We start from the raw sequence: 27,035 nt of genomic DNA on the forward strand, positions 1-27,035 counted from the left end.
TTTCAGTTCATTTTTCTCCATTCTGTGTATTATTGTGTGATGAAATAAGTAGACATACACATAAACACACACACATACTCAAACATAGAAACATATGTGTATATATACACACATATACGGAATATGGAATATAAAAAATAACGGTTGCTGTTTGGACTGTGAGTATTCCTGAGGTCCATATGTTAAATGTCTTGTCCCCAAAGCAATGTTGTTGGAGATGCTTTAAAATGTAGGGCCTAGTAGGAAGTCATTAAGTCGTTGGATGTTTGCCTTTAAAGAAGATTTTAGGGTCCTAATATCTGCTCTTTCTTTTTCTCTCTCTTTGTCTCTCTGATTTTTTGAGAAAGGGTTCTCCTATGTAGCCTTGGCTTTCCTGGACTCACTTTGTAGACCAGGCTGGCCTTGAACTCATAGAGATCTGCCTACCTCTGCCTCCCCAAGTGCTGGGATTAAAGGTGTATGCCACCACACCTGGCTCTTTTCTCTCTCTCTCTCTCTTTCTCTTTCGTTTTCTGATCATGGGATAAATGATTTGTTTGGCCATTTATTTCTGCTATGATATCCTGTCATGTCATAGGCTCCAAGTGTCAGGTAGATCAGATCTGAAACTATGAATCTCTAAAACTATGAACCAAATTCAACTCTTTTTCTTTATATGTCAAGTACTTTGGGTATTTGTTATCATGAGAGAAAATGGATTAATGGACATCTATAAGTCTGTAGTATATGTGAATACAATACATATAAATGCAAAGCAAAGAACCTATATTAAATTGTGATAACATCACCTATTTCATGCTGATGGAATTCCCACAATCAACATGTAAGTTATTAAAAATTAGACATGGCAGGGGTGGGGCTGGAGAGATGCCTTAGTGGTTAAGAGTACTGGCTGCTCTTCCAGAGGACCCAGGTTCAATTCCCAGCATCCATATGACAGATCACAGCTGCCTGTAACTACAGTTTTAGGGGATCTGACAATTTCATACAGACACACATGCAAGCAAACCACCAATGCATATAAAATAAAATAAATTAATTAAAAAACCCAGATAATAGTACGACTTAATATTTTTCTCAATGAATACATTTTCATCAATTACTACTAAAGCTAATTAATCATATTTAGTGACTAGAAAAGAAATTCAAAGCATAAGTTATTACTGTTAAACTAACACATTTTGATTTCTGGAGCCAAGATAAGAACTGAAGAAACTGGTGCTCTAATTTTCATTCTTTTTGCATTCCCCTAATTTTCCACAACAATTCAACAATCCTTCGCTATGAGTCCAAAACTCTTTCTCTTGTGTCTCATTGCCTTTCTCTTCAGTTAATGATGTCAATCCTCAGCTCTGGAGCTTCTTCCAAATTGTGTCTGTTTTTCTCCGGAGATCACCGGGCCTGGGGTTCTCAGGTGTGCTGGGCTTTGTGGCTTTCTCAACCCAAACTCAGCCTAGCCTCTCTGCAATTACATCCCACCCCCACCCAGTTGGTAGCCACTCCCTCCGCATACCTTTGGCTTCTGGTTCTTCTCTGGTCCATCTTGCTGGATCACATCGCCTGCTGCCTGCCTGGAGGTCTGTAGCCCCACACTGCCTTGCTCCTCTCCCCCTTTGCACTGTGACTGGAAGGAGACCTAAGGGAGAATGTTTGAGTCCCATCAGTCTGAACCTTGACTGACCACATGTCCTCAGTCACTCCTATTTCTTCCTTTAACACAGCCATGCGCCCTGCACCTCTCCCCAAGTCCACATGAGCCCATGACACTTCATTGGCAAAGCACAGACCCTTAAGTCCAGAGCTGAAGGAGAACCGGTTCTTTCAAATTATTTGTTCAGTAACATTTGATCATTCACTAAAGCTGATCATTATATTTCAAATTTAGAATTAGAACTATCTATGACCTTCTTTTGTTGTTTTGCTTTTTGATCTTTGCTAAAATAACTGACAGTCTCAATAAGAGTTTGTGAATTCCATTCGTATATGATAGGATTAATTAAAATTATAAATTGAAAGTAGAATCAATGACTAGAAAACAAAATCCAAGATCGATCTAAATGAATGAATTAAAAAGACTGGATCAGGAATTCCTTAGGTCCACACTAAAACTTTCAGGGTAATGGACACTCAGAGAGTGGGTGGTGACTCTCAGTATTTTTCTTAGAGACCTAATTTGGGAGGAGGATGGCTTGTTAGAAGAGATGATGCAGAAGTAGCATGAGGGATACATACAATCAAGGAAGAGACAAAAGAAAGAAAATGGCAAGAATAAGCTAAATAAAGAGATGGAAAATAAATTAAGTGGTTATGATTTCCGCTCTAAAGACACACAAGCAAAGAAAAAAAAAAGGGAGGAGGGAAGGGAGAAAAGAAAGAATCTAATCATATGGTTCCAAAGTTCCTTCTGGAGAGAACTTTGCTCATGATTTTTGACTCCTCATCTGACTTCTGTCACTGTTCTCATTGGCCAAGGGAAATAGATGGTCTGCAACTGCCATGACATTCCGACTTGTCAGAACATCCTTCCTGACTATCATAGAAAGAAATGTATTGACTCTCTTATGCCTGAATGACTAGATCAAAGTATCAATCAACCACAGACATGTATTCAAGTCTGCCAGAGCAGGAAAGGAATATAAGCAAACATATTTTCGTCACGGGGATTCTTAGCTAGCTGAAGAGATTTAAAAAAGGAGAACAATGGGAGAAGATAAGTAAGACTTCTGACCATGTGTTTCATGAGTACCTAGGAGATGCACATAGAAATAAAGAACTTCCACTATGTACAGCAGCAGCTACAGTGAGAACTTTCAGCCCACAAGACAGAGGAAGAACCATAGTATTTAAAATGAGGAAAAGCGTGGGGCTGCCACTTACACTGGTCACATTATTTTACTTCACAAAGGTTCAGCTTTCAGCTGGCATGTGTAATGATGTCCCAAATGTGTGCTTTGTAATGCATTTCCCAACTGTGTCGTACTTATTCATTCTTTTGGCAGTTCGATCAAGTGTGAAGTATTGTACAAAGTTCTCATTATATAATGGAACCATGTCAGAGAATGTTCTTCAAGGAGAATCCTTAGGGCTTTCTTGTCTTCTGTCCAAAGGAGCTGTTTCCATCAGGCTGCAGGGAAAGCTTCTTAGAAGTCTAGATCCTTCTGGAGTCTCCTGGTATCTTGTTCCACTTTAGTTCATCCTGAGTTTTCCAAACATACAGATGTGCAAATGTACAGCCAGAAGGATGAGCTCAGAGGGACCCAGACCTAAGCAGGGCAGCTGGCTCAACCTGTTGGAAGAATTCTCGCTCTAGAGCCAGTCTCTGACACAAGTTTCCTTGCACTTACTTGATTTGATATTGGGGTAGAGAATGTAAAACTGGAAAAGTCCAAGGTTTGCATCCAATCCACAAAGCTAGAGAATGAACACTAAAAATTTATACAAGAGAAAATACATGGTTTTGCCCTGGAAAGAAGAGGCACTTACTTCCTACCCCCAACCCCCCCACACACCTATTTGCTGCTTCTTATGGTATTGACTTCATAGTTTTCTTCCTAGGAAATATAAGATTTTTTTTTCTGTTCTTTTTGCACACTGGCTTTTTGTTCAGCCAGGGGCTGAACAGAGAAAAAAAAAATCAGATTTGACAGAATGAATAAATGGGGTTGTGCTATCTAAGAGGGATATTTAAGAGGGATTTGCAAGAAGCTGCTCCTCCTTCATCCTTATTATCAAATTATCATCTGGAAATGATGCTGATACTAATCACACAGATCTAACACAGACACCAGCTGACGTCTACTGAGTGTTTTCTAGATGCTGTGCATTCACCGAGTATTATGCATGAATTAAAATAATATATTTTCATAGTCACTATTAAAGATAGGTCACGTAATTATCAGTTTTTTGGAGACAAGAGAGACAAAGTTCAGAAAGGCTAGATACAGCTCCACAACTTCCCAAACCCAACCTTGTCGGTCAAATGTTGCTTCATCCCACAAAGGTGGAAAAAGCAAAGCACTTTATCTCTTTTTCTAGCTCTGGGTTTCCTGGGAGTCCTGCCTGTGACGACTGTGCTGCGATCCCTTCCAGACTGGGACTGTACAGAGATCCTGTGTATAGTGTACATTCCTTTGCCTCCCCCATCCAGTCTCTCAAGAGGTGAGCTGAGCCATAATGTTATTGTCTTACTGTTGACCTACCCCATCCTCCTCTTCTCTCAACCCATCAACTCCTTCACTCCTCAAAGTATGGTGCATTCCTTATAATATCAGCATCCCCTGGGGATTTGTGGGAAAGCAGTTTCAGCTACAGCCTGTACATCTGCTGAGCCAAATCTATCTTTTGCAAGATTCCCCACTGATTCCTCTGTAGGAAGGTCTGAGAAGGATTCTCATATAGCTGCTCTGTAGCATTCAGAACCCTGTGATATCATTTTCCTTTCCTTTCCTTGGAAATTATAGTGGTATAGAAGCATCTTCCCATCTAATAGAAAAAGTTTAGAAATTGTTGTGTGTTAAGAATTTTGTTCTAGTATTACATATGTAAAATAATTCATATTTTCAGAAGCTTTTCAGGCTTACTTGTTAGTAACTCCATGAAATATACAAAGTAAATATTGTGGCCCTCATGTTCCATATAAGGATCTGAGGTACAATTAAGTAATCTGGTTCTTGTGCCTGGTTAGATGGACTTAGGACTAAAATCTAGGCTCTGCAGCTCATTTTGCTGCAGGTGGAAAGAGCACTCCATCATATCTGCCCTTCAGTGTTTCCAATGCCTGTATTCCTCATCACTTGATCTATATCCAGTGCCCAACAGATTACCCATGATGAAGGATACTCCTTAAGTAAGTAGATTCCAAAGACGTAATGGGTCCCTCATGGACCTTATAACTTGAGAATCATTTCCTTAGGTGCTCAAAGCAGTAAGGCTTCAAGTAGACTGGAAGAGAGCATTTGAGTTTGACTCATGTAAATGAGACTTAAACCCACCAGAAGGCTTAAAGTGGCACAGGAAGAGCATTTTCTCCTAGCTGTGCAGCAGCTGAAAGGCTGCCCAGAGGGTTTGAGAGAGAAGAACAGAATTGTCATGACAGTAAGTCTTGGTACTGCCCTGGGTGTGGCAGCAAAACAGAAAGCAACCAGCTATGGAGAGAGACACCAGGGTGACATTCCACAAGCTGGGAAAGGAAAGGCTTAGAGAGAGCCGTTGTCTTTGGAAAGCAGGATGGCAAGTAGTGTAAGTAACAGCAAGGGGAAAAGAAAGGCCAGAGCAGGGTGAAGAAGGGGAGATGAGAGTGTAGGAGATTGGAGGCGTGTGGGCTGGCTGATAAAAGGCGAAGAAGAAAACAAAGGGAATGAGTAAACCACAAATGGGAACCAGAGGGGCTTTCTTTGAGGGCCTCTTTGGCCCAGGGATCTGGTGACTGGTTCTTGTCACTGAGTCATAAGCTTCACATGGTAAAGCTGGCAGTGATTGGCTCTGTAAAGCTCTAACTCTTTGGACACTGTTGGAATTCAGACAGGTCTGAATCTAGACACGGGTTTAAGTGAGTTAAGAACTCTAATGCTTCCATAAGAAAAAAGACAGGAGAAAAAAAAATAACCTTAGGGTGGAAAAAAACAAGACACAGAATGTAAAAACAATAACAATTAATTAATTAAATTGAGATCAAAACTCTTTTGAAAAAAAGCATTAATGAGAAAATTAAAATAAGGCACAGACTGGAAGAAAAGATTTTTTTTTGTGCCAAGAAACCTGACCTTGAGTTTAGAATAAATTCTTAAGTCAGTAATAAGAAAACAGTCATCTTTTATCAAGATCAAAAGACCTGAGCAAACTGGATGAAGAAAACTGAAGACAGAAAACAAGCATAAGAAAATTACCATCATTTGCTATCAAGGAAATGTAAATTTTAAATAATAAGGTACCACCACTTAAGCTGACTGAAGCCTAGAAAACAGGTATCACGAATGAGGACAGTGTACGATACAAATTCTCATTCACTATCTGTAGGAATTCAGCATGTTAAGTTAACCTCAGAATGGAGTTTGTAAGTTCATAAGCAGCAGTAACACATAGTCTAGCTGGGTCTGGTCTGCCTTTAATCCTAGAACTTTGGAGGTAGGGGCAGGCAGAATTCTGTGAGTTTTAGGCCAGCTTGGTCTGCAGAGCAAGTTTTCTAGGCCAGACATGGTTATATAGTAAGAGTCTATCCAAAAATAAAACACATACATCTCTCTCTCTCTCTCTCTCTCTCTCTCTCTCTCTCTCTCTCACATTTTCACTGGCAGGTGATCTTGTGATCTAAAAATTCATCCAAGTGATCTAAAAGCATGATCACACAAACCAATATGAACATTTCTCTTAGCAGTTTTATCTATAACACCACGAGAGATGTCTTTTAATAGACTAATTGGTAAACCAACTAAGTAATGGAAGACTATCTATTTGCAGAAAAAGATGAGTTATGATTCCAACTTAGTCTGTGAATTTAAAAGTGCATATTGCTAAGTTTAAAAAATGCCACTGCTACACGGTTGCCTCCTGCGATTCCATTTCTATGACATTCTGGAAGGACAAAACCATAAAGAGAGAAAGTAGATCAGTGGTTGACAAGGGCTGGGGAAGGAGCAGACTAGATGAAGGACAGAGGGTTACTTTCTAGGGCAGTAAAGCCAGCCTCCGACTTACGTCACCTGTGGATTCAGGATACTGTGTATTTACCAGACCACATGGAATTTCAGAGCCCAGGGAGTGCATCTTAATGCATGCAAATTAAAGAAATTCAATTAGGAGACCAAGAGATTCCAGGATGAGATGCAGATGGTAAGAAAAGGGATCTAAGTTCATTGCAAATGTGTGACGTAACCCTGCTGAAGGGGGTAGGAAGAAGGTGCTGACGCAGGCAACTTTGGAAGGGGTTGGCGGCATAAGACTAGTCAAGGAGCGCGAGCACCACGGTCAGGGCGGCAAAGTGTTCAAACCTCTCTGTACTGCCACACCAAGGTGAAACAAATCAGTGATGGATATGAATTCTGAGGATCAAATTTTTAGAGAGAGATCCATTATGCATAGCAAGGGGGAAGATCAGAAGGAACCATGAGGTTCTGGATCAAAGCTGGCATCATCAGCACAAATTCATGTTTGGCTGGTTGGCCGGATGGATAGGCAGATGAACCAGGTTATTACTCCACGTGCACATACATTCTCGAACTCAGTCTGCTGAAGGGCCTGCAAGCCACGTCACCCAAATATCAGTGACCACAGTTGCTCCCCATATCTGTTTAAGGATGCTTTCTAAATAGAACCAGAGAAATTCCTTGAAGGAAAGGCTAATTCTCAGACTCAGGTAATATAAAAGAGGAACTGGAAACATCTCATACTGCCAGGAAATAAGCAAGTGCTCGATTAACAAAGGGTTAGAAGTATAGTCAGAGACTGTCAGGAACAACTGAAGGAGTTCCACGGGGCTGAACTTGAGACAACTTGAGTGGTGAGGTATGTGCAGTATAAAATATCGACCTAGGGCTTCCTGTTGACCTAAATAAAAGCTTGAATGAATAGATGAGAGCGCAGACTTCATGCCTACGATGGCCAAATAATGCATACAGTCACTCTCCCCCCTCTTCCAGGGATGAGCTGTGTACTATGGTTTAGTCTACAGTTTGGAAACGGGAAACAAAAGATTAACTTTCTAGTGGGAAATCTGAACACTCTGTGGTTTTTATCTTTGTCTTTCTTTGTTGCTGTCTGGAACTCTCTCCACACATCTGAGTCTCATCTCCTCTCTGCATCTGCTCATAGCTACCTCATAGGGTGCCATGTTTACATTTCTTTAAAATGGTGTGGTCAAGGTACCCAAGAAGAGTACTCAGAACAATTTCATTTTTTTTTCATAAGTATTCACTCATCATGGGCCTGGTACTCTTGATGTATAATAATCCCATGTAGCCAAAGAGTTACAGTTTCGAAAGAGGGAATGCAATGATTAGTTAATTAATGCTCATAGAAATTATGGGTCCAGCTATTAGATAGTCACCCAAAGTAGTAACCAACCCTCTCTGCCTCTGAGTATGTTGTACCTTTGCATGCTACCCTAGGTCTTAAGGAAAAAAGGAGTGGATAGTTTAGAAGACAACGTAGTGGAATTAACAGCATGGGCCAAGGCCTACAACATATTCATAAATATGTGATCATTAGATGGTAGGAGGTGATGCTCAGAGGCGAAGTTGAGGTCAGATAACATAGGACCATCCCAAAGACTTTAGGAAGAGATGATATGAAACAATGGATATTGTTTAATAACTGTTTAATCTGGGTTATGCAGGGGACATACTCGAGTAATAGCAGCTATTGCAATACCATTATTGTCTTTATTTAACTTTTGTTTTTTAGAAGGATACAGGATCTCATGTATCCCAGGCTAGCCTGAAGGCTATTTAGCTGAAGATGAGCAAGAATAGAATCCCTTTCTTGAAAATGAGATTATAGGAATGTGCCACCACACCCGGCATTGGGGATTGAACCCATGGCTTCATGCATGCTAGGGAAGCACTCCACTAACTGAGCTTTGTCCCCAGCTTTATAACTGTTTTGAAGTCTACTAGTTCATATGTGTGTGAGTTGAAACACAGTCATCCCTGGAAGAAAGAGCAAAGCTATTTGCCATGCTTCTTAAAGAAATGCACAGCTTTCCCCATACACGGGCTGGAGAGAAGCCCTCCCCCAGCTTTCAGTCAACCCAACATAGGGAATGTGGAGATCCTGCAGAAAGCAAGAGTCATGTGTGCCCTTGAGTGAGAGCTCTCTGCTGCAGGCCCAGCTAGGTCTAGGTCCTGCATCTGCCTAGAAGGGCCTCCCACAACTTCTCACTTCCTGTTGTCCCCACGTGTTTACTTCCTGAAGCCTCAAAGAACAGACAGAATCCTGAGTGAGGCAGGAAAGAGGGTTCTTGTCTGTTCCCTCATCTTCTTCGATCCCCCCACCCCACCCCGTCTCCCTCCTTCTTCCTTCATACGTGGCAGGAATGTGAAGACCATTAACTCCAGGAGGGGCTGTCAGGTTCTTTGTGGTGTTTGATGGGAAATAAAAGACACCTCATTCGTATTGCCCAAGCAGAGGAAGAAGCTGCCAGAAGAGGTTCTGTTAGACATGAGTGGTCAAAGGAAGGAGATGGTTTTCTCATTAACCATCGGCAGCCTGCTAGTTTTGCAGATGTTGTCTGGTGACCAGAGCAGCACCTCTACCCTCAGCCTCAAGGCCCACCCCAGTGACCCACTTCCTCAAGCAAAGCTCTACCTATTAAACATTCCACAACCACCCCAAACAGTACTACTGCCAGGGGACCAGATGTTTAAACATGTGAGCCTATAGAGGGCATTTCATAGTCAAACTACAACAGCTTCCTACAAGGAAGGCTGGCTTTTCAGGCAAGCAGCTTAGGAGGTGAAGCACATTTATTGACTCCTTGAACGGTCCAGATACCTACCAAGCTTTGCACCTCAGGACCTTTTAGTTCCTCTAGAATCCTGGAAGGTAGATGCCATTATCCTCTGAGTCTCAAGAAACACAACTATTAAATCTGGTTGGATTATTTTGATGCTGGCCATGGTAACTTTGAGGAATGGGCTCTTTCTATCATACTGCATGGTTTAAATGATGGCTCTGTTACAGAGAAAAATGATCACTGCTGGGGTGATGTTATATGCTGAGCGTTAGACAAAGAGAAGAGAGAGGTAGTAGGTAATAGAACTAGAAAGGTAATAGATAAATACTTGGCTTTTTTTTTTTCTCCCTTGGGGATCATAATGCAGGGTCCATTTGTAAGCCACAGACTTTCTGACAGCATCACTGAACATCAACGCTTTGGGTAGGAAATTGGTTCTCTCTGAAGTTCATTGTCTTCAGAACACTGGGTAGCTTCCAGCCACTCTTTGAGCCAGCATTCTTATTTCCACCTCTCAGCTTTAAGAGAATGACTTCTACCCACATGGATTTTATTCTCAACCCAACACAGAAGTGCCAATGCGGGAATCAAATAGATTCGGACTGCAGTGCAATGTCACATCCTTGCTATGTGAAATTTGGCAGGTTATTGCCTAATTTCTCAGACTTGAATTATTTCACATCATACGCAACACCGTTATGGTATGTTACATTATAGTGTATTATGGCATGATATTATTCATGGTGTTCTTACGAAGGTAGATGAGATAATGCCTATGAGATTGCTAACAGATTTCCCAGCACATTGCAAACACCAATACATCACACATGTATTGTCCTTGTAACATTGCACAACGCAAAGGCTTATGTTCATAGATTTCTTCTTTTTTCAAATGGTTCTTATGACCCCTCCTGCCCCAGACTTTTTTCCTAGAGAAATTCAGTCCATTTAACAAATAGACAATGGTTTTCAGTCACCTAAAGGTTTGACAACCTTATGATTTACAACTTACTTCCATCTGTAGCCCACCACACCCACTAACACCTCTAGTTAGAAGTAGGTAGTAAACCAGTAATGAGGGCAATGTAGCTCCTATTTCCCTTTAGCTTTGTTGTTATGGGCAAACCACTTTCATTCTTTTGTACCTTCAGTACCTTCAGTTATAAACGAGAAAAAATATTTCTCCCATGAATTTCATAGGTCTATCATGAAAGCTCAACAACACACAGTGTGTAAAGTGTGTAGAAAGCCCCAGAGTGCTCTGTGAAAATACAGAATTGTTATTCTTAGGAGCTTCTTCGGAGCTTTAAGTTTTAGCTCTGTGATCATTTAACTTCTGATGTGGAATAAGCAACCAGCCACACATGCTCAGTGTCATATAACAATAAACAATTATTTCCCACACATCCATGGAGCTGAGCTGAACCACGCCATTCTTGCATGCACATGTGAAGGCTTCTGGAGTTTGGCTGAACATGCTGGCCTTGGCTGAACCACCGGAGCTCCACAGGTTTCTCAGCCTCTTCCCAGGGGCCAGACCAGGCAGGTCCTCAGAGCAAATGGTGGAAGTGTAAGAAAGCCATCCTAGCGCACAGGGCTTTTGAAATCTAGTCTTGGAATTGCCACGCCATCTTTCCATTGACCAGGCAAGTTGCACGGTAAAGTCACTGGTAGGGGTTAAGTACTATCTGTGGTGCTAGATTTTTCTGTTTTATCAGAGAACAGATTCAGGGAGGCATAACATCGTTGGGACCAGTAGTATAATTTTCCAAGATGTGTTTCTTGTCTACTGTGAAGACGTGGTTCTTCAGAGACCTATCAGAGGCTCAGGGTCTTCAGAAAGAAGAATACTAGATCCACCGGGAGAAAAATCTGCTGATTGTTTCTGGAACCTAATGACAACACTCCTTTCAGGAAAGAAGGGGACGAAAAGAGAAATGTTACATTTGCCTGTGCTTTTAGTCATAGTTCTTGCACTCTAACACAAAACAAAACAAACCCTAAAGTCATTGCTTTCACAACAGGAAAAAAAAACTATCTGTATTTTTTGACTCCCTTCCTTCCCAGAATTCTTGTATATTTCCTATGAATTGCTGACAGGTGGGAAGAGAAACACATCCACCACAGGACTGTAGATTCTTGTCTTATCCTCAAGATGAGGATGTCACACTCATCTTGTCACACCCATCCCCCCTAAAAAAGAATAAAGAAAAGAAAAAGCTGTATTCATGGTCAGTTATGTTCCTTAGAGTACCACATCTCCACAAATAGGTAAGCCCAGCCACATGGGTTTCCAGTAGTGAAAAATTTCCCCAGAAGGTTTATTTGTAAATGATCTCAATGAATCAAGTAAAATACATCAATGTGGAAATTTGGGGATTTCAAATAACAACATCCCCTTCAAAGGATGAAGATGAGAGAAGAAGAAAGGTGAGTAGGGTACAAGTGACAGTAAGAGAGAGAAGAGAAGATTGCGGGAAAGAAAGTGGAGGAGAAAGATTGGTTTATGGGCAAACATTCAGGGCAAAGATTATCTTTTAAAACAAATCTACCAAATTATCTGAGTCCAAGACACACAGTAGGTGAGAAAGAGAAACATCCATACCATTTTGATTGGGTCCTCCTGAATTTATTCAAAGTGGTTGTTAAGGCAATTTGCAAGGTAATGTTGATGTGGTCCAGTGCTTTTCTTTATATCCCCGGAAATTAAGCCCAGAGTTGAGAATCCTTTTTCTTATGTTACCTTCTGGTTTGACTTTGTGGGTGTAGGGAAGGCACATGCATGTGTGTCTATGTGTGCCTCTGGTACACTTGCCTGTATGCGTGTCTGTGGAGACCAGAGGTTAATGTTGGGTATCTTCCTTTATCACTTTCAACCTTATTTTTTTTCCCCGATGGGGTCTTTCACTAAACCTGAAACACAAATGGCTTGCCTTGAGCCCCTGGGCTCCACTTGTCTTACCTCCCAGCCAGGGGCCATAGGAGCATGCCACCGCACCAAGTCTTTCCACGGGTGCTGGAGACCCAAACTCAGTCACACTTGCACAGCAAGTACTTTATCTGCAGAGCCATCGTTCTAAGCCTCTTATTTGATTTTTAAATTAAACTTGCTGCTTTTTCCAAAGAGAATGGAAGACAAAGAATACCACGGGACAATTACTAACTTCCTCTGAAAATTAAAATTTCCCAAGAATAATCTCAGAGCTGCTGTCTAGGAATTCACAAGCTTGTTGCAGACTTTCTAGGCCTAAGACAAATCAACTTCCATTAGGGATACATTTAAGTGCCTAGAAAGGCCCCAACCTCACAACCAAATCTTGCCTTTCCTGGGAGTTTCATGACATCACAATTTTGTCAATTACACTCTTCACTTGGAAAGATCTATTCACATCTATGGTAGTTGGGTGGTTCAATACTTTTCTTTCCTTTTAGAATCATTTATTCATTCATTTAGGACTTGGGATACATATTCTTCCTCCTGGGTATGGTGCTAGGTACTGGGGATTGGTAGTTAGAGGTGAACAAAATCGACACAGGCTTTATCTTCTTGTAATTTATAGTTCAATGAAGGGGGGGTACAACTGGTCAATTAAAAACTAACCTGACAAGAGGAATAGGACTTTGGAATGAAGAAATCAAGAACATTAGGATGGAGGTCAGTGAACACTTCTTCAAGACATTTAGGACACATATTCAAAGACCATTTCTCTGAAACTCAGAATTTGTGAGGCTCTATCTATTCCTCTGAACCAGAAGATTTTAACCCGCTGTCAAGAAGGTGGATATTTATAACCAGATTTATCTTTATTTCCAGTGAATAAATTTTGTTCTGATACTACATTAATCTGTCTGAAGAGATAATCAGGATCATCTCCACAGATAATGAGATAATGCAGAGTTTTAGAAAAGTCAAATGACAAAAGGTTACAGAAAAGTCATGACAAAAGATGCAAGGATATAATAACATTCGATGATCATTTCCTTAAAATTATATATATAATATATCATATATATTCCTAACATACAGGGAAATATATAAAATATATATATTCCTAATAGATAAGCCTCTAATTTTTCTTGAGATACTTGTTCTAAAACCAAGCTATATGAAACTATATATTTGCTATAAATACATATATAAAAGAAAAATGTATAGCATATTTAATTTATTATTGTGCTAAAGATAATATCTGATGTGATTGAATAAGATAAATCAATTAGGTTATTAAGAACTGGAAATTAAGGAATAATATTCTTGTTTACAGATAAGACAGTATACATGAAAAACTAAATGATAAAAAATAGAAATGTTATAGGAAAGGTAGCAGAATTTTAAAATAGCCTTTTGAAGTACAGATATTTTTCAGATACAAAAATAACCGCTTATAGGATAGAATAGGAAAAATGCATTTAAACTAGAACCTCACAATATATTTAAAAAAAATAAGTTAAATAAAAACATGCAAAATCTAGAGGTCAAGTCTATTCTTATCCTAGATTGTATGAGTTTAAAGAGGGGGAAGAGCACAAGGCAAATGTGCATCCATTGTCTCTCTGCTCTTGATTAGGGATGTGACTGGCTGCTTTAAGTTTAAAGAATTGAGCAGTTAAGGAAAGTGATGGATAAAATGTTAAATCCACAAAGAATCAGCAAAAAGTAAGATGAAGAGAAGAAAAGGAAAAGAAAAAGAAAAAGGACGTAAAGCTAGCACGGGCAGCTTCTCAAGATTTGGAACTTTAAGAATGAAACATAAAGAGTGACAGTTGTATTTTTTAGCCTACATATTCATTCTGCCCAGGAAGGCATGAGACAAGGTCGGTATACAGGAGCAACACAAATGTCTACACCAGTAGGACTGAAGTCTCTCAAGGTAGCTCGGGTTGCACGCAGCTCCTTAATGCACCAGGACCATAGAATCACTGGACCATCAGCCTCAAGGGGTCAAAGACCACGTGGGCTGTCATTGTCTATCTCTGACAGCTAGCTATTGTATGACACACAGCTGCTATGTGCGGCAGTTTGAATGTGACGTGTCCTCCACAGGCTCATGTATTTGAACACTTGGTCCTCGCTGGAACACTGCAGAACCTTTAGGAGGTGGAGCTTGCCTATAAGAACTGCATCCCTGAGGACAGGCTTAAGGGTTTACAGCACAACTGGACTTCCTGTCTGCTCTCTGCTTCGTGCTGTGCCTAAGGTGAGGAGATGAGGCATCTCAGCTGAACATGGAGCCATCTGCCACCAAGACTTTCCCTTCACAGTGGACAGGAGCCTCAAATTGTGAGACAAAATGAATGCTTCTTTCCTTATGTTCTTTTCTTTAAGTATTTTATCACTGCAATGAGAAAAAAATAATCCACACATCAATCATCAGCAATTGGTTAAGTAGATGAAAGAAGGGATGAGTAAATCAGAGTGAATCATTTAAGCAAGCTTTGAGGTGTGCTATCCAGTCATCCCTCTGGTGCTAGAGGAGACCAACCACATCTTCCAATCCAGCACAGACTTCTAAACTGCTTCCTTAGGTCCAACGGCTCTGGAGTGTATTAAAATAAAACAGAGCTGGAGAAGCGGCACCATGATCTTAGAGTGGACCTGGATTTGGTTCCCAGCAATCTCATGGTGCCTCAGAACTATCTGCAACCAGGTCTCAGGTGATCAAATGCCCTCTTCTGGCCTCCACAGACATTAGGAACACATGTGATATACATAAACCCAGACAAACACTTACACACACAAAGTAAAAACAAACACCTCAAAAAGGGATAATCCACATGGGGATTAGATGCACAGATAGCTATCATAGTAGATAGACGTTAAGAAGGGAAGAGAAACACATGCACCAAGTGACCATTCTACTATTGTTCCCAATGTTTCAACAATAAAGCACCAATCACTAATAAAATGCCATCTAGTGCTCACCGTATGCCGAACACACTTTATCATGCAATTTATGTTCAGATGTGAGCCACCATCATGCCCATTTTGCACAAAAGGAACTGAAGCTCAGAGAGGTTAAGCAAGTTATTCAAGGTCACAAAGCTAGCACATTGCAGAACAGACTCCATCGTTTTGACCCAGTCCATATAGAGGTAGATTTATTTCTAGGAAGATCTTCATGGTATACTGAAATTTTTTGTCCCTTTACCTTCCACTGAGAATCGATTCCACTTTCACCAAGGCCACAAAGACAAAAATCTCTTCCTACTTGAAAGACTGATGACTGAGTTCAATTGCATGCAGTTAACTAAGCAGTTAGCAGTCCCCAATTTTGGCTGTGCAGAAGGCTGCCAGAATTTGATCACGATTGTGGGTCCTCACTGAAAATCTCCTCTATTCCACTGCCCTTTCTTCATAGAATTGCATAGGAACTCTATGCTAAGGACTGAAGCTGTACAATCTGGTGATTTTTATGTTTTCCAACTCATTTATCCTCAAGCCAAAGCGCATCAAATACTTTCTGTTTCGTGGCCCCTTTCTCTTTGGTATCTGCCTCTCTGGTTTTCTCCTTTCTTAACAAATATTTGTTTCAAGTTGCAAACCTATGGGGTAGCAAACTTCAAGCTAGCCATGAGTAAATACAGAGGGGCAGGGCAGAAGATGGTGTTGAATTTGGAAGCTATACATACCCAATTTTATAATATAATAAAATTTTTTGCTTGTGAAGAAGGTGTGAAGTGATAAATGCCACAAAATAGCATCCCGTGAGTAAGTCTGACACACACAGGGTGGACAGCTCTTCACAGCTGAGATCACACTTGGAGCTAAGACGTTTTAGAGATGGTGGAAATGGGATACTCATGGGAGACAAACTTCACGTGTGAAGCCCCGAGCTGTCAGCAGGTTGAAGCATTTGGAGGAGTCGGGTAAAGAAGAAAAACAGGGTTCTGATGAGAACCTGCGGTGCATCCAGGGGCCCAGTTCTGTAGAGTCTGGCTGTCAGGCTGATGTTAAATTTTATTACAGAGGACCTGAAGAGTGGTGATGAGCTTAAGCAGCCTAGGTCGTACTACTTTTCTGCTTTCAACACATTTACTTTTGAGTAACAGTACAAAGAGGCTATCGAGAAGACTTAGGACCCTTTTAGAGACTGTTCACTGTAAGAAGACATGGGATTAAGTGTGCAGAGGAATACGAAGGGTGATCCAGACCTGGTGGTGCAGACCTGTCAGTCCAGCTGTCATGCAGCTGGAGAAGAAGGCTTGGCAGTTCAAGACCAAGTGGGGAGACTTAGTGAGACTCTGTCTCAAGATAACAAAGTAAAAAGAACTAAAGACTTAACTCATTGGTGGAGTGGATACCAAGAAAACTAGGTGAAGCACCCAAGAGGTAGCTGAGAAGAGATTTTTTTAATTAAATTTAATTTTTTTATTTTTATTAATTATAGTTTCTTCATTTTGTATCCTACCTGTAGCTCCCTCCCTCCTCACCTCCCAACCCTACTTTCCCTCTTCGCCCATGCCCCTCCCCCAGTCCACTGATGAGGAGGTCTTCTTTCCCCTTCCTTCTGATCCCAGTCTATCAGGTCTCATGAGGAGTGGCTGCATTGTCTTCCTCTGTGGACTGGTAAGGCTGCACACCCCACCCCCTGAAGGGGAGGTGATCAAAGAGCAGGACAATCAGTTCATGTCAGAGACAGTCCCTGTTCCCTTTACTAGGGAATGCACTTGGACACTGAACTGCCATGGGTTACATCTGTGCAGGGTTTCCAGGTGATATCCGTGAATGGTCCTTGGTTTTAGTATCAGTCTCAGAAAAGACTGCTGTCCCCAGATTTTTTGGTTCTGTTGCTCTCCTTGTGGAGCTCCTGTCATCTCCAGGTCTTACTATTTCCCACTTATTTCATTAGATTCCCTGCACTCTGATCAAAGTTTGGCTATGAGTCTCAGCATCTGCTTTGATACCCTGCAAGGTAGAGTCTTTCAGACTCAGTCTTTTCTGTGGTAGGCTCCTGTTCTGTTTCCTGTTTTCTCCCTCTTCTGATGTCCATCCTCTTTGCCTTTCTGAATGAGGATTGATTATCTTACCCAGAGTCCTCCTTCTTGACTAGTTTCTTTAGGTATACAAATTTTAGTATGTTTATCCTATATTATATGTCTAATATCCACTTATAAGTGAGTATATACCATATGTGTCTTTCTGCTTCTAGGATACCTCACTCAGGATGATCTTTTCCAGTTCCCACCATTTGCCTGCAAATTTTATGATTTCCTTGTTTTTAATTGCTCAGTCCATTCCTCAACTGAGGGACATCTGGGTTGTTTCCAGCTTCTGGCTATTACTAATAAAGCTGCTATGAATATGGTTGAGCAAATGTCCTTGTTGTATACTTGAGCATCTTTTGGATATATGCCTAGGAGTGGTATAGCTGGATCGTGAGGAAGTACTATTCCTAATTGTCTGAGAAAGCGCCAGATTGATTTCCAGAGTGGTTGTACAAGTTTACATTCCCACCAGCAATGGAGGAGGGTTCCCCTTTCTCCACATCCTCTCCAGCATGTGTTGTCACTTGAGTTTTTGTTCTTAGCCATTCTGATGGTGTAAGGTGAAATCTCAGGGTCATTTTGATTTGCATTTCCCTGATGACTAAGGATGTTGAACATTTCTTTAAGTGTTTCTCTGCCATTCTATATTCCTCTATTGAGAATTCTCTGTTTAGCCCTGTACCCCACTTTTTAATTGGATTACTTGATTTCTTGCTGTTTAGCTTCTTGTGTTCTTTATATACTCTGAATATTAATCCTTTGTCAGATATATGATTGGTGAAGATCCTTTCTCAATCTGTAGGCTATCGTTTGGTTCTGATGACAGTGTCCTTAGCTTTACAGAAGCTTTTCAGTTTCATGAGGTTCCATTTATTCAATGTTGACTTCAAAGGGGTCACGACCCACAGGTTGAGAACCACCATAAAAACAGAGGACGTGTTGGAGGTGGCAGGGATGGGTACGATGAGCTTGGGATTTGGTATAAATTTGGTCCTATGCCATTCAGTAATGATGTTTGAGAATGATATGTCACAGAAGGAGTGGAGTCTGGTTAGAACTGGTCTTTTCTTTCATAGTCCTTCCTTCCCTTCTCCATGTCTTCCTTTTTCTTTCTTTGCCTCTTTCTTTATTCTCTCACCTTTTTCTACCTTCTTTTGAGAATAATCCTTAAGAATATTTATATTCAGAGGAAGAAATAGTAAATAGCAAGGGAAGGCAAAGTAAAAGGAAGAAAATATTTAAGAAAATGTTCTCTTCCACTTTATCTCATCCTCCACAGTTCTGCACAGGCAGTGTGTAAATAAGAGCCAGTGTGTGCTCTGGTCCTGCCCAAATACTCAAGTCCTTATTCTACATTTGTGGATGAGGTTCCTCCTCAAATCATTTCATCCAAACTACACTGATTCCATTTATAACCTGTGAACTTTGTTGAGAGATAGGAAGAATATTCTTGTAGGAAGAGGAGAAAGGCCCAACCTACCACAATCAATTGTGTTTGCATAGAACAAGAGATGTCTTTCCCCTAGCGTGAAATGAGAGGCCAGATCTGGTTAGGTGGCTGTATCACCGGCTTCCTGATTGCTTAACACAGTGGAGGGGAGTAGAAGATGCTGTTATATGGAGATAGTTGAGGGTGCATGGTGAATAACGGTCATATTTGCCAGAGGCCCACCATCCCAATAAATAGAAGAAAGCATTCTGGGCTCTGTCCCAGTTTCTACTTGGCCAGCCCACTGGAAACAGCTGTTCACTGGGCCACTGAGTTCTTTCCGGAGAATAATGAAGAACAGTGGTTTGGGGTAGGTGGGGCTAGGGACTGGTTGGGCAAGAAAAATCAGACAGAAATTCAGGCCTTATGGCCTAAGTACCCAAGAAGCCATGTCTAGAAGCCTTGTTACCCATACTGAATAAGGGAAGAAGAAACAGGAAATTAGAAAACACAACTATGACACAAGCATTCCACACATAATTACCCCTTAGATAAACAGATTATCTTCTCCAGGATGAGACAGAAAGCTATTCCAGATACTGCCCCAATTTTGGACAAACATGGCAGGAAGGCTCTCAGTGTGGGCCTGTTCCCTGTGGGTCCTTTGACTGCAGCCTCCTTCTTGGGGATTTAATTGCAGGGGAGTCTCAAGAAGACTTCCCTCTGCCTTCTCATCGCTAAAGCCTCTTTAACAGTTATCTGTGCTCTGATATCCAGTGGAGACTGAGTCTCAACAGGGCATGTGACAGCATCCCGCAGCTGACTTAGTTCAGTCCCTGCAACTTCGGAGAGTGTTCTAACATTTCTACAAGATGCGCGTGGAATGCAGGGCCACAATGCTATTTTACTTTTAATGATTGAAAATGACCATGGAAATATAATGAACCTTTGCTTCTATTTCCAGGGTGTATGGATGGAGGTGGTCAGTGAGATTCACAACGTTGGAGAACGGCTTATTCTACCTAATATTTATCATTTCATTCACTCTGACAGGTAAGCAATATTTTAAACCATATCATATGTGAGGTAGCTGAAAGACACAAACATATTTAAGATAAACTGCCTTCAAGCAATTTAGAGGGAGACACATAAGAACAGTATTTACAACTCAAAAAAATAAGGCAGGGTGGGGCCTGTCCACATCCCTGTCTGCATTTCACGGTGTGGTGTGTGTCCACGTGGGGTCTCTTTTTACCTAACAGTGGCAGAAGCACAATCCTAACATGAGCAAAACAAGAATCATTTATTAAAAATAAAAGGAATTATTCACTGAAAGTAATCAGGGAATTAGTTATTGCTTCACACAACTAGTAAATCCAGTGGCTTCACACACACACACACACACACACACACACACACACACACACACACAGTTATGTTACCTGGAGAAGACTGAATGTTTATATTGGTCTTGCCGGGGCAGGTACCCTATGATGTGAATGGACTGTGAGAAAGGTAAGGTCCCATGAGAAAGGGATGCTGGTCCAATCAATCTTAATGACATTTATCATAAGCTAGATTCCTTAGGATGGTTATTAGTGAATAGATAGAAGAGAGACAGTGTGATGAAGAATATGGAGGTTTCTATGGAGAGAAAGGCAGATTGTAGGGGTATAAGATTTGACCAACACTGTGTCGGTCACAGTACTGACTGTGTCTTCAAGTTTGCAGAAAGGAGCAGAGATGCATTGCGCTTCGAGGAGAAGTGTGGAGCTCTAGATCCCAGCTAGAGTCTATTCTTTGAGAGGATAAATAAAAATAAAAATTATTTATGAACTAAATATAACTAGATTATTTATGCACTAAAGCCAAGAAAATGAACCTGGCTTCAGGCTGTTGAGTAGGTTGAGATGGATGAAGTGGGGAGAGAAATGATAGGGAAATCTCAGTGATCCAGGTAAGGGGCAATGGAGGAGGCTCTGAGTTAGGTGGAGTGGCAGGACTAGAAAGGAAGGAAGCCATTCTGTAGCCTTTCTGAGTACCTGAACACAGAGCCCAAGGGAGGAGGAGTTAAATGACGGTGAGGTTCCTTGCGTTAGAGGTTCAGTAGTGAGACAGTTAGCAGTGTAATTTCTCTAGTTTGTTATTTCTCAAGAAAGTGTCTAAGGAAAGTTTCCACTGAAAGTCTTTGTGTTAATTAACTTTCCATTATGGCAACAAACACCCAAAAGAAGCAACTTGTAAGGAGGAAAGGTCTGGTTAATAGTCCTCGGCTCGTACTCACTCGTTTCTGTTGCTCTGTGACCACAGTTCATTGTGGCAGGAATACAGTAATAATATAGTAATCTTGTCCATCTCCCAGTAACACAAGGGCTTGAGGACCCAGTTTTCAGTACATTTGCCTCTGGGACACGTTCAAGATTCAAACTATAGCAATTCTATAGAACATTGCTTATTGTTAAGTACCAAGGCTTTAATATATAACTTTTCCTGTTTGAGTTCTCTTTTGATGGAGGGAAAGAACTTCATTGCTTTTGAGCAGGCATGGTGATCACATAAGTAGCCGGGATGCGGCGTCTTTCCATGCAAATAAGTTTTTGTATTTACTGTCCTGTCATCCCTGGAACAGATTCGAAGTCTAAGTTGCTTCTATCTCTTCCAGCTACATGATAAACACTGATGAATGTGAGCCTCATTCTTGATGAAAAAATTCTATTTTACACATGAGAAAGATGGGATGTTGGCAATGACCCTAAGAAGAGCCAAAGGCACCTGCAGAAATTTCTGCCAGGCAATAACTAAAATAAAAAGCTGGATTTGAACATTCAACCTTCGGCTATGTATCAGCACTGGATGTTCAGTTTCTGTTGTCCATGGGATCCAGGATCTTCAAAGGGACATATGCCAGTGACTCGTGAAGGTAGCATGTGGTACCTGTCAGCTTGCTGCTGACAAGGCCAGCAACTTTTCACAGTCCCATTGCTACAGTTTCTGCTACACTGGGAAGACCTATTGCATGAAGGCTCAGAGAATACTCTCATGTCTCCAGGGGAGCGAGGCAAGGCTTAGCTTAAAACTGGGAGTATGCCGACAGAAGGGGAACAAGTTAGGTGTGGTTAGGCTGGCAGAACTGGCTTGGGAGAAAGTGCCGATGGCAGGAGCCCTCCACTGGCGATACCCCCAGATGTGGTCTGAAAAAACATCCCCAGCCCATGTCAGGGCCTTTACTCTAGCGCGCTGTTGTGACCTGCAAGGTCAAGGTAGGAGAAGAGCTGAGGAGAGCGGAAGGCCATAGGGAAACTGTCTAAAGGATAAGCTAGCTGGGAAGCAGGAGTGTCCACTGTGGAATGGATGAAGCAGGAAGGTGCCGGAGCTGGGCACAGGTGGAGTCAGCTCCAAACAGTGCCCTGTGTAGGCCAGGGAACCCTAGCCTGAGGGAAAGTGTCTACAAAGGGTATTTACATTCATTGCCTGATCTGAAGTGTTGCCCAATTTCACCCCGTCCGATGCTTTCCCAGTAGGTGAGGGTGGCACCAAATCCCACCGACGACGTTGAGGTATAGATAAAAATAAACTAGCTCTCATTTCTGTTTTCGAAACTAGGATACTTCATTTCAACTAGACTCTACTCTCCTTGTTTCCATTTCTCTGCCTGATCACATATTTCAAGGAGCCTCACAGTTTCCTTGCCCATTAGGTTCTCTCTGGAACCCAGGGTCAGGGACATTAGAGCCACATCCTGGAAATGTAAGAAGTTATTCCAAAGACTAAACACTAGCCTCCAGTTCCCCCCTCCCCCCCCCCCACATCCAGTTTTCTGAAAGGGGTATAGTGAAGAAGCCAACGTCAGGGAGAGGAGATAAACAGCTCAGTTTTCTGAGGACAGTTCTAGCCAGACCTTTCATCATCATTGAGACTAAGATTATTTTTATTTTTTAATCATTATTTTTTTTCCAGATGCCTGAGTGTTTTTTAATGAGAGAGAAAAAGAAAATGTGTGGATTTGGGTTGAGCAGTGCAGATAAAAGGAGAGGTGGAAAGGATCTGGGAGAAACCAGAGGAGGAAAAAAAGTAATCATAACGTATTCTATAAAAACAATCTATTTCAATGGAGAGAGAGAGAGAGAGAGAGAGAGAGAGAGAGAGAGAGAGAGAGAGAGAAGATAGAGAAGACAACTTATGCAGTGAGTAAATGGATTTGAAGCCACCATTGTCTAACCCCACCCCACCCCATGTTATGGAGAGGGAGACAATTGAAAGTGTCCGTAACAGCCGAGTCTGAGGGGTGGCGAGAAAGCCATTTGGTCTAGGCCTGTGTGGCTGAGATTCTTGAGTCATGGTGGGTAGAGACTATTTCTGCCTAGCCCCACCTCCATGACTTAAGATCCTTTCCAAATGTGCCCAGATGCTGCTCATTGTAAGCCAGGAGGGCACACACATAGCTATGTTTACTCCCCCCCACCCGCTATGCCCTGAAAGTTACACTATTGAATGTAGATTTTGGAATGTTGACATCAGCCATTCCCCTCACCCTTCCCCAAGATCTGATTCTGACTCTAAGGTCTCCAGTCTTCTCCTCATTGTCTCCCACTTCCAAAGTCACCTTTTTCTTCCGAAGAGCTGGGGCACAGGGTGGGATGCAAGCTGTGTCCCTCTGTGTCTTGTGATGTTGTCTTAAGTAGGAGCAGGATCAAGAGGCTTAGAGAATAAAGTGGACCTGGGAAGTCTGGTGACAACTCTGAAAGCAGAGGGTCTATTCTGTATCTGTCTTCATAAACTCTGAGGAAGAGGAGGGTTGGGAATGGCAGAGAGATGAGCCACGGGGGTCTCAGTGTTACGCTTGCCCAGAATAGATTTGACTACCTACACAGCCCCCTCCCTGCCCCCCTGCTGCCTCTATACCACACTGGGGCAGAGTCCATGCTGTTTTTGTCAGTCTCTCAGCTGGAGAGAAAGCCTGGACACAAGCAGACTGGGACAGCTTTGAGTTTGTGGATAGTGCAGAGAACTCAGGGGGAAAGTTGGGCTGAGGTCCCGCTTGTCCGTTGGAGAAAGAAGTAGACATTAACCAATGGCCAAGCAGAAGAAATTTGCATGGGTTAGTTTCCCATGTCGATGAGTGTCATGACACCCACCAGGCCAGGCTCCAAGGATGATTTAGATCACACGAACAGAGGGCAACAGCCCTACATTCTTCACCACAGGCCCCAGTAAATGCTCAGAGAGACTGGTGAGGCCTGAGTTGAGAGGTTGTAGCAACATGGGTTGGAGCTGAATCCACTGAACTGTCCTCATTTGAAATCTCAGCACTTTTCATCATGAAATTTTTTTTTACAATTTTGTTAAGTTTTAAAGATTTATTTATTATTTAGTGTGTGTGTGTGTGTGTGTGTATGTATGATATGTGTGTGCAATACCTGTGAAGGCCAGAAGAGGGCATCAGAACCTGTGGAACCAGAGTTATGGGAGGTTGCAAGCCTCGTGATGTGGATACTGGGATACTGAGCCCAGGTTCTCTTCAAGGGCAGAAAAAAACTCTTAAGCCCTGTCCAGTCTCCCCCACCACCTTTTTTAAATTTTAACATAAATGCTACATTGAAATACTTTTCCTCCTGGTTACTGAGTTTTTTTTCAGCGGGCTCATGAATGTTCCTTTTTTATTTTTACCCTAGATTCTGCTTTGTTTCTTATAATCATATATTTCAGTTCCCCATTACTGAGGCATCTCATCTGTAAGATAGGCAAGATGGAGGCATCTACCACACAGGTGTTAAAACTGCGAGGTGTGAATGTTTGAGTGTAGAAGCTCCTCATCCAAGCCAGCGCTCGGTGGATGTCAGCCATCACTCTTGGTGTTGCTGCTGCTGTTGGGCCTATTATTCATTCTTCTGCCTGGAGAGAGAACATTCCTATGGGAATCTCTCCTCAGAGGAGGCCAGAGGAGACTCAGTGAATGAGATTAGGGAGCCTGGGGTTGTCAGGGCTCTGAAGACAGGGAAGGGGAGATGGGGGCCATCCACAGAGACGCAGGGGCTACATGTGTGGGGGAGAGACAGCTTTGCCAAGTCCACACAGAGGATTCTTGTGGTGCAGCTCCTCTCTGGAGAGGCCACACGTTGCCTCCACAGCTTTTGCTTTCGGGGCTTGTTTAACATTTCAAACACAAATAAAATAAATAACTGCAGTGTTTATGGAAACCTAAGCCTGAAATGAAGACGACTTAGGAGAGAGCTCTGTGGAAGGAGGCCAGGGGCCTTCGGAGGACACCCCTTCCTTGACGTCAGTGGCTCTGTGCCTCCATTTGTCAGATCTTCTTACTGCGCCAATGCACTCCACCAGCAACCTCTTGCCAGCAGGCACATATACATACATGTACAGGAGCCTGTGCACACACACACATGCACACATACCAATAAGAAATACACACTTGAGACACTTGCTCATATGTATAGCTCTTTCCAGAAGTGCTTTACCTGGCCTCTCCTCTTCTATATGCTTAGCTCTTTCCTTTCCTTTCCTTTCCTTTTCTTTCCTTTCCTTTCCTTTTCTTTTCTTTTCTTTTCTTTTCTTTTCTTTTCTTTTCTTTTCTTCTCTTCTCTTCTCTTCTCTTCTCTTCTCTTTTCTTTCCTTTCCCTTTCTTTCTTTCTTTCTTTCTTTCTTTCTTTCTTTCTTTCTTTCTCTCTCTCTCTCTCTCTCTCTTTCTTAAATCTCATTAACTCATTTCTACAACATGGGTTAGTTACATCAGTTTTAACTCCTTCATTCTTTTAAAGATTTTGGCTTTGGCCCTTGTACTGTGATCCAACTTGTCCCTATGGGCACATCATTCCCAAGTCAAGTTCCCAGGGGGTGAGTGAGATGAAGGGATCAGGTCCCAGTGGGCATTTTGCATAATGCTCTGCCTAGATCTGGGAGCCATTATGTTAACTATCTGTGGACCACTTCATTTGCCTACAGTTAAAAAGACTCTTCTTTGCTAACCTTTTTCATCTGCCAGACTCCCTCAGAGGAAAGTAGTTTTGCCAGAAATAAGGGTGCTTTGAGGGAACAAGATAAGAGTGTGGGGGTTCTTAGAAGCAAGCTCTGGGTCGTTTCTGGCCCTCTCAGCAGGCATAGCTCCAAAGTCCCACGCTTTGTTCCTGATGTAGCCAGGGTGTGTTTCTGGGAGTCCTGTTGTCCACAGATTCAGGGCACCTCAGTGGTGACTGGACTAAAATGTTGGGGACAGCAAACACCCTGGAGTTCAAGGTTTACTCGACCTGCTCCTTGTCATTTAGCAATAGCTGATCATTAGAACCATTCCTGCTGTGGGAAAAACTCTAATCTGCGGGAACTCAGAGAACCATCATGGTGACTGTCAGAGAAGTGCTGAAGAGCTGTACTACAAATTTAGAGAAAGAGAGAGAGAGAGAGAGAGAGAGAGAGAGAGAGAGAGAGAGACAGACTTCCTCTTCAGTAGACTGAGAGACAGCCCTCATCATGTACCTGCCATGGCTTACGGGTGATCTTGAGAAGTCATCTTTCTCATGTTTAAAGTTTTTATTACCATATATTCATTATATACCATAATGGGTTTCATTATAACCTTTTCCTACATATCTAAATGTATCTTGATTCCATTCACTCCCCCTTAACCTCTCTTGTCCCCCTTCCACTTCCCCTGAACCTTTCTTACATCTCAATTTCTTCACCTCTAAGTTCTGAACTCTTTATCAGAGGCTTCTGAGCATTATATGTAAATGAGAAATTTTTTTTTGGTATGGAAGAACCAATTGTGTATAAGATTTTTAAAATTTAACTTATTTATTTATTTACTTTACATCCTTATCTCCTTTCAGTCACTCCCTGTCTCCTCTCCTCCCTTTCCTTGATGTTTCTATCTCTGAGCAGCTGTTGGAGGGGCTAATGGGAGAGGAATGTAGTAGATCGAGACCACTAAAGGCATCTGAATAGTGATGCCTTTATGGTGAGCACTCAGCTGCGGATACTCAGTGTGAAAAATTCACAATGGCTAATAAACAAAGCATGTCTTTTTCCATCCCTAGGGACTTAGCTCCACTCCTGAGTTACCCAGCCTTCATATTCCCCCATCTCTCCATCCACAGGCAAACAGCAGGAGATGTTAAATTTGGCCATAAATACATCATGAGTCCATCTTTGTGCTGATTTGAA

At 41.9% G+C, this 27,035-nt stretch overlaps 1 long non-coding RNA gene across 1 annotated transcript in view; it reads left to right on the forward strand.

The window, feature by feature from the left end:
- The first annotated feature begins 4,041 nt into the window (after window positions 1-4,041).
- The window catches only part of LOC132647987 (uncharacterized), a 117,065-nt gene continuing 94,071 nt past the window's right edge, over window positions 4,042-27,035 (forward strand). Inside the window, exons 1-2 of the long non-coding RNA XR_009586309.1 lie at window positions 4,042-4,158; window positions 19,828-19,916. This is a non-coding gene — a long non-coding RNA (uncharacterized LOC132647987). The remainder of the gene's footprint in view (window positions 4,159-19,827; window positions 19,917-27,035) is intronic.

Source organism: Meriones unguiculatus, chromosome 15, assembly GCF_030254825.1.
Source record: "Meriones unguiculatus strain TT.TT164.6M chromosome 15, Bangor_MerUng_6.1, whole genome shotgun sequence".
Lineage (NCBI taxonomy): Eukaryota > Metazoa > Chordata > Mammalia > Rodentia > Muridae > Meriones > Meriones unguiculatus.